Source organism: Capricornis sumatraensis, chromosome 1 (genome assembly GCF_032405125.1).
Source record: "Capricornis sumatraensis isolate serow.1 chromosome 1, serow.2, whole genome shotgun sequence".
Taxonomy (NCBI): domain Eukaryota; kingdom Metazoa; phylum Chordata; class Mammalia; order Artiodactyla; family Bovidae; genus Capricornis; species Capricornis sumatraensis.
In genome coordinates, this window is record NC_091069.1 from 192,862,690 (window position 1) to 192,870,295 (window position 7,606).

Below are 7,606 nucleotides of genomic sequence, written 5' to 3' on the forward strand. Positions count from 1 at the left end.
ATGGTTGTGTGTGAGTACACCATGTATGCCTTTGTGTATAATGTTAAGACAAAGCATCTTTGCTTCCTTCTCCCTCCTTTCCTCCCTTCCTTCTTTTATTTTATCACTATTGTTTAATGAGCGCCACTATATATATTAGGTCTATTTTTTTTTTTTTTTTGTATTTTACCTGCAAAATTTCCCTGTAAGCTTCACAACATCTTACAAGAATCTGTTATTATCCTCATTTTTTTAGATAGAGAAAATATATATTGTACTGGTTAAGAAGCCTATCTCAGGTTACTCAGCTATTAAGTGGCAGAATTGCAATAGGAGTTAAATCTGCCTATTCTAAAGCTGGAGAAGGACACGGCAGTCCACTCCAGTATTCTTGCCTAGAGAACCCTGTGGACAAAGGAGCCTGGTGGGCTGCCATCTATGAGGTCACACAGAGTTGAACACGACTGAAGTGACTTAGCAGCGGTAGCAGCAGCATTCTAAAGCTTCTGTACCATTGTTTCCTCAAACTCAGGAAATATACAGACTGCTTTATTTATTTGTTTGAGTTTTATTTTTTCACCTTTTCATTGAGGTATAATAGGGTGAAGTATGTAAATTTTGTGTACAGTTCAATGGATTTCTAAATATCTGTTCATTCAGGTAGCTACCATTCGGATCAAGATATGCATTTCCAGTCCTTTAGATAGACCACTTTTTAAAGACAATAATTTTTTTCATAAATGTTCAATGCTGACAAGTTATTTTTATTAAATTAAAATAAATAGAAAATGATATATAACCCCCTTTTGTTTGTAGTTCTTATACAAGCATAAAAGCAAATTAGTATATTTAATATAAGCAAAGGTGAAAATTTAGTAAAACTTCCATTAGCAAAATTTAATAAGATATATAATATTTTGCTGAAACCAAACTCTGTCACCATGTGAATACAGTATTGATTTCATAGCTTGGCTTTTTGTGTTTACTATGCCTGTGTCACTTTATGATATAGTTGTTTTTCCATTTGAGTCGTCTCAGAACCTTTTTTCATACACTACTCTATGACACAATTTAGACCTTATTTCATGTGAATACAAAATTTATGTATTGAATCAGCTTCTATTTTGTTCTCAGGAATCTTCAATAATTAAAGTAATTAGCACCAATATAATCATATACATACAAGATGTGTGTACTGAAATCTCTTGTCAGTACTTGATATTGAGGTGGTCATAGGGATAAATCTATCAATTATAAATATCTGCTTAGACAATCAAATAAATGAAAACATAAAATTTAAAAATTCTTGTGGAAAATGTTGTGGACCATTGGGGCTATGCCTGAAGAGTTTCAATTAGGGAAACACTGGTGTGCCCTGCTCACTCAAGGACACACCCTCAAGGTCCACCATATTTGAGTCATTTTTACTTAGAAAACAACATTGATGATGAAACAGGACTCCTTCTCTGTTAGGCTGGTGTCGTCACTCTCTGAGGAATGTGTCATGGGAATGCCTAGTAGATGCCTTAATGTTACTGGTAAACCTTCCTTTAAGCAATTGCCTATTGAATGGTTACCATTCTTAAATTTGGGCTTCTCCGATGGCTCAGATGGTAAAGAATCTGCCTGCAAGGTAGGAATCCTGGGTTTGATCCCTGCATCAGGAAGATCCCCTGGAGAAGGGAATGGCGATCCAACTCCAGTATTGTTGCTGGGAGAATACCAGGACAGCTGGGCTGCACTCCAAGGGGTCACAAAGATTTGTGCATGACTGAGCACACAGCGCACATTATTAAATTCACAGTTAAAATTTCACCTTCTTCATGAAATCATTGCTAATCTTTTTGAGCTGTGCAACCTCTTTTTCTTACAGTATTGTGTCTATTTTAGTGTTGACATTAAATTTAGTCCATAATGATTTTTACAACTTAGTATAATATAATTTATAGTCTTAAAGTTTATTATATTATTATGTGTATTAATTTTAGTCTCTTTAAATTTTGTGATCGTATAGTGTGGAAGAAAGAACATTGCTTTTTAATTATGGTTAAGTTACTTATTAGCTCTGTGATGGAAAGCCTCACTGAAATTGTTTTCATATTTTTTAAAAAATTAGAATTAAAAACTCAAAGGAGTTTATTTATTAAAGCAAGCCTATAATAATCATCTGGTAAGCAGTCTTAATGATGAATGTTTATTTACTCTTTACTGAAGATGGGTTTGGCTGTAGCCACATGAAAATTTACTAGGAAGATAGAAAATCTAAAAGACATTGAAACTGCTGACCATTACTCACTTTTGGTGATAAACAAAACCACCAAAAGAAGTATAGAATACTTGATAAGTGACTTTGGAATCCCGGAGAACTCAAATGGTGAAAAAAAAAAGAGTTATTAGAAGTGAATAGCTAACTGAATATATAGTGTCATGGGGGTAGAAATCGCTTTTCCAGACCAACTGAGAACCTGGGAAAGTTGGAATATGTCTTACAAAATCTGGAAGAAAACATGCAAAGTTTTCAGAGTTTTCAATTCAGATTTAAAAGGAATTTAGAGATAGAGATATAATGTTTATTCAAAAACTTAAAATCCAAATAGTATACAGGACAGTGGGTCTAACACTGATAGATCCATAGTGGAAGAGATGTATTTTCACTGGAGAACATAAAGAAGAGGGTCATTAATAACACGTTTGGCCTTAAATATCTCCATATGGATGCAGAACATAAGTAATGAAGAAAGTGATCTTAAAATATTAAGACTAGGATGTAGTTATTAAGATTAGAGTGGAATGGGGTTTAGAGTCCCATCACTTCATGGGAAATAGATGGGGAAACAGTGGAAACAGCGTCAAACTTTATTTTTGGGGGGCTCCAAAATCACTGCAGATGGTGACTGCAGCCATGAAATTAAAAGACGCTTACTCCTTGGAAGAAAAGTTATGACCAACCTAGTTAGTATATTCAAAAGCAGAGACATTACTTTGCCGACTAATGTCCGTCTAGTCAAGGCTATGGTTTTCCCTGTGGCCATGTACGGATGTGAGAGTTGGACTGTGAAGAAGGCTGAGTGCCGAAGAATTGATGCTTTTGAACTGCGGTGTTGGAGAAGACTCTTGAGAGTCCCTTGCACTGCAAGGAGATCCAACCAGTCCATTCTGAAGGAGATCAACCCTGGGATTTCTCTGGAAGGAATGATGCTGAAGCTGAAACTCCAATACTTTGGCCACCTCATGCAAAGAGTTGACTCATTGGAAAAGACTCTGATGCTGGGAGGGATTGGGGGCAGGAGGAGAAGGGGACGACAGAGGATGAGATGGCTGGATGGCATCACTGACTCGATGGATGTGAGTCTGAGTGAACTCCGGGAGTTGGTGATGGACAGGGAGGCCTGGTGTGCTGCAGTTCATGGGGTCGCAGAGTCGGACACGACTTAGCGACTGAACTGATCTGAATGAAATGTCATGAAGAGGCACCTTGTTCAGTGAAGCCAAAAGAGTGGTAGTGTGCTTTCATTCCCACCCCTCCCCCCCCCCAAAGTTGAGGAAATAGTGAATAAGCCTCTTTGCTAAGTCACTTCAGTCGCGTCTGACTCTGTGCAATCCCATAGACGGCAGCCCACCAGGCTCCCGTGTCCCTGGGATTCTCCAGGCAAGAACACTGGAGTGGGTTGCCATTTCCTAGTCTGAGCTTAATCTGATCAATGAGAGAAAATTGCTTGTAGGTGTAAAAGTGTGAATAACCATGAATAATAGGGATCATGTTTTCAAGTTTGTAAAACCAAACAAAGAAAATGAGAGAATGTCTGGACCACTAAATCATGCTATGCATTGGAGAAGGAAATGGCAACCCACTCTAGTGTTCTTTCCTGGAGAATCCCAGGGACGGGGAAGCCTGGTGGGCTGCCATCTATGGGGTCGCATAGAGTTGGACACGACTGAAGCGACTTAGCAGCAGCAGCAGTGATAGTTGTTATTTACTGAACAGTTACTAATATACAAGATACCATAACAAGTGTTTTATATTGAATATCTCATTTAATTCTCACAGTTCATCCCAGTTTTATAGATAAACAAACTGAGGCTTAGAAAAGAAGTGATTTTCCAAGTGGCACACAGACATTTAATAAGATAGCCAGATTTGAATCCATGCAGTCTGAATATAGAAATATCTTTCTAAGACTGTATATTTCTTAGAGTTTTTTGAAAAGATAAATGGATTTCCTTGACCAGTAAATTTAAAAGAAAGAATGGCAATCCAAAGACCCAGAATAGCCAAAACAATCTTGAGAAAGAAGCTGAAAGCTAGAGGTGTGATGCTCCCTGATTACAAATTATACTACAAGGTTATGATAATCAAAACAATATGTTACTGGCACAAATAAGACATATATTAATGGAATAGAATAAAGAACCCAGAAATAAACCCACATACTTATGGTCAATTAACATGACGAAGGGAGCAAGAATATACAATGGGGAAAACACAGTCTTCTCATAAATGATGTTGGGAAAACTAGACAGCTACATGCAAAAGAATCAAGCTAGACTGTTCTCTCACACCATGCACACAAAAAAATTCAAAGCAGAACACTTACATGTAATACCTGAATTCATAAAACTTTTAGAAAAAAATAGGCAGTACGTGCTTTGACATTGTTCATAATATTTGTTTGGATATGTTTCCTTAGGCAAGGGAAAGAAGAGTAAAAATAAACAAATGGAACTGCATCAAGCTGAAAAGTTTTTGCACAACTAAGAAATTCTCAACAAAATGAAAAGACTCCCTACTTAGAAGATATTTACAAATGATATATTCCATGAAGGATTAATATCCAATATATACAAAGAACTCATATAATCCTACATCAAAAAACCCACCCAAAGCCAAACAACTTGAATAAAAAATGAGTAGTTGATCTGAGTAGACATTTTTCCAGAGAAGGCATACAAATATCCAATAAGCATATGAAAAGATGCCCAACATCACTGATCATCAGGAAAATGCAAACCCTCAAAACCTCAATGAGATGTCACGCATACCTGTCAGAATGGCTGTTATAAAAAACAAAACAAATAACAAGTATTGGTAAATGTGGAGAAAAGGGAACCTTCATACAAATGTTAGTGGAAATGTAAATTGGTGTAGCCACTATGAAAAACAGTATGGAGATTCCTCAAAAAATTAAAATAGATCTAACATATTATCTAGCAATTCCATTTCTGGGTATTTATATGAAGAAAAAAACACTAATTAAAAAAGATAGATATACTTCTATGTTCGTTGCAGTATTTATTTGCAATAGCCAAGACAGGGAAGCCTGGCATGCTGTAGTCCATGGGGTTGCAAAGAGTTGGACATGACTTAGCAACTTAACAACAACAAAAGATATGAAAGCACATAAGTGCCTCTCTCTCTCTCTATATATATATATATAGAATACACTATATATATATATACATTATATATATATAATGGAATATTACTCAGCCATATAAAAGAATGAAATCTTACTGTTTGAAACAACAAGAATGGATCTAGAGAGTATTATGCTAACTGAAATGAGTCAGAAAGAAAAGGACAAATACGATATGATTTCACTTTTATGTGGCATCTAAAAAGCAAAACAAATGAATAAATATAACAAAGCAGAAACAGAATTATAAACACAGAGAATAATCAGGTGGTTACCAGAGAAAAGAGGAGCAGGAGGAGGAAAGAAATAGATGAGGGAGATTAAGAGGTACAAATCTTCAGTTGCAAAATAAATGAGTCACAGGTATGAAATGAAAGGTGAGGGTATATATTGTAGTAAATAATTACATTGGCTTCCCTGGTGTCTCAGATGGTAAGGAATCTGCCTGCAGTGCAGGAGACCTGGGTTCGATCCCTGGGTCAGGAAGATCCCCTGCAGAAGGGAATAGCAACCCACTCTAGTATTCTTACCTGGAGAATTTCATGGACAGAGGAGCCTGGCAGACTGCAGTCTATGGGGTCTCACAGAGTCAGACATGACTGAGTGACTACATCTTCACTTTCAAATAATTTTGTAATATACTCATATAGTGACAGATCGTAACTAGACTTACCTAGTGCCAGTGATGTTTTTGCTTTATCTTTTACTTTCAGTTTATGATCATTAAAAGAAGATGGAAGAGATTAAAATTTTAAAGATATCTATCATTTAGGGATTAGGCTTGACTGTGAAGAACTTTAAGTTGTAGCAGCTTAACAGGATAGAAATTCATTTCTCTTTTCTGCTGAAATCTGTAGGTGAGTAGTCCATGACTGGCACAATGTCTATGCTCTACAAGGTTCTCATGGGCTCAGCCTATTTTGTGGTTCTGTTCCATGTAGACATTAGTTTCAAAGTCATCTCATGGTATAATATAGCTACTCCAGCTCCAGTCATCACTTCTATACTTCAACCATCAAGAGAGAAAGGAAGAACATCATGTCTGCACACTGTAAGGGTACTCTTAAATTGCACAAACTAGTTCCTTTTACTTCTGTTGGTCAAAATTAGTCAGATGGTTACACCTAGTGATAATTAAAATGGGGAAATGCAAATTTTAGTCTAGATATCTGCATTTCTGCCTAGAACCTGTGAGTGCTATTAGTAAATTATGGGCTTCCCAGGTGGTGCAATGATAAAAAAAAAGAAAATCCAACTGCCAATGCAGAAAATGTGGGTTCAATTCCCGGGTTGGGAAGATTCTCTGGAGTAGGAAATGGCAACCCACTCCAGTACTGTTGCCTGAAAAACTCCACGGAAAGAGGAGTCTGGTCAGCTACAGTCCATGAGGTTGCAAAGAGTCAGACATGACTGAGCACTTATGCCTGCTATTAGTAAATTATAAGGAGGTAGAAACAGAAGGTGTGGGTGCGGATCCAGCAAATTTTTATCACATATATGTAATCAAATTCAAAGAGAAAGATAACAGAAACCTATAATAATAGTGTCAGGAAAGATAAAAGCCTAATATAGTTTGAAGTTTATAGAAAATTCTAACAAAATTTTGGCTTTTGATTGTTCAAAAGTTTTTACATAATTTTAGAATAAATGTAAATATTTGTAATTACATTTAGAGTAAATATAATAAAGGAAAGTGATAGCTAATTCTCACTTGGGGAAAATTCTAATGTTAATAGGTGATGAAAAAATAGTAGAATTAGTCCCGTATATTGTTTTCACCTCTTGTATTTGTTGTTGTTCAGCTACCAAGTCTTGTCTGACTTTTTGTGACCTCATGGACTGCAGCATGCCTAGCTTCTGTCTCCCACCTCTTTTATTAGTTTGGTGCAGAAGTAATCATGGTTTCTGTGTTGCCATTTGCCATTTGATACTGGAACACATTATAAATAAATGTGGTTATGTTATATATCATTTTAATGTGCATTTCTCACTTTATGTTTTTTTGCTAATGACATTACTTACTGTTTATTTCATATTTATTTTAGACTGTGGAAATGATGTTAGACAAAGAACAAATTTGAGTAATTTCCTTATTTGAGTTCAAAATGGGTTGTAAAGCAGAGTATACCACTTGCAACATCAACAATGCATTTGGGCCAGGAACTGCTAACGAACATACAGTGCAATGGTGGTTCAAGACGTTTTGCAAAGGA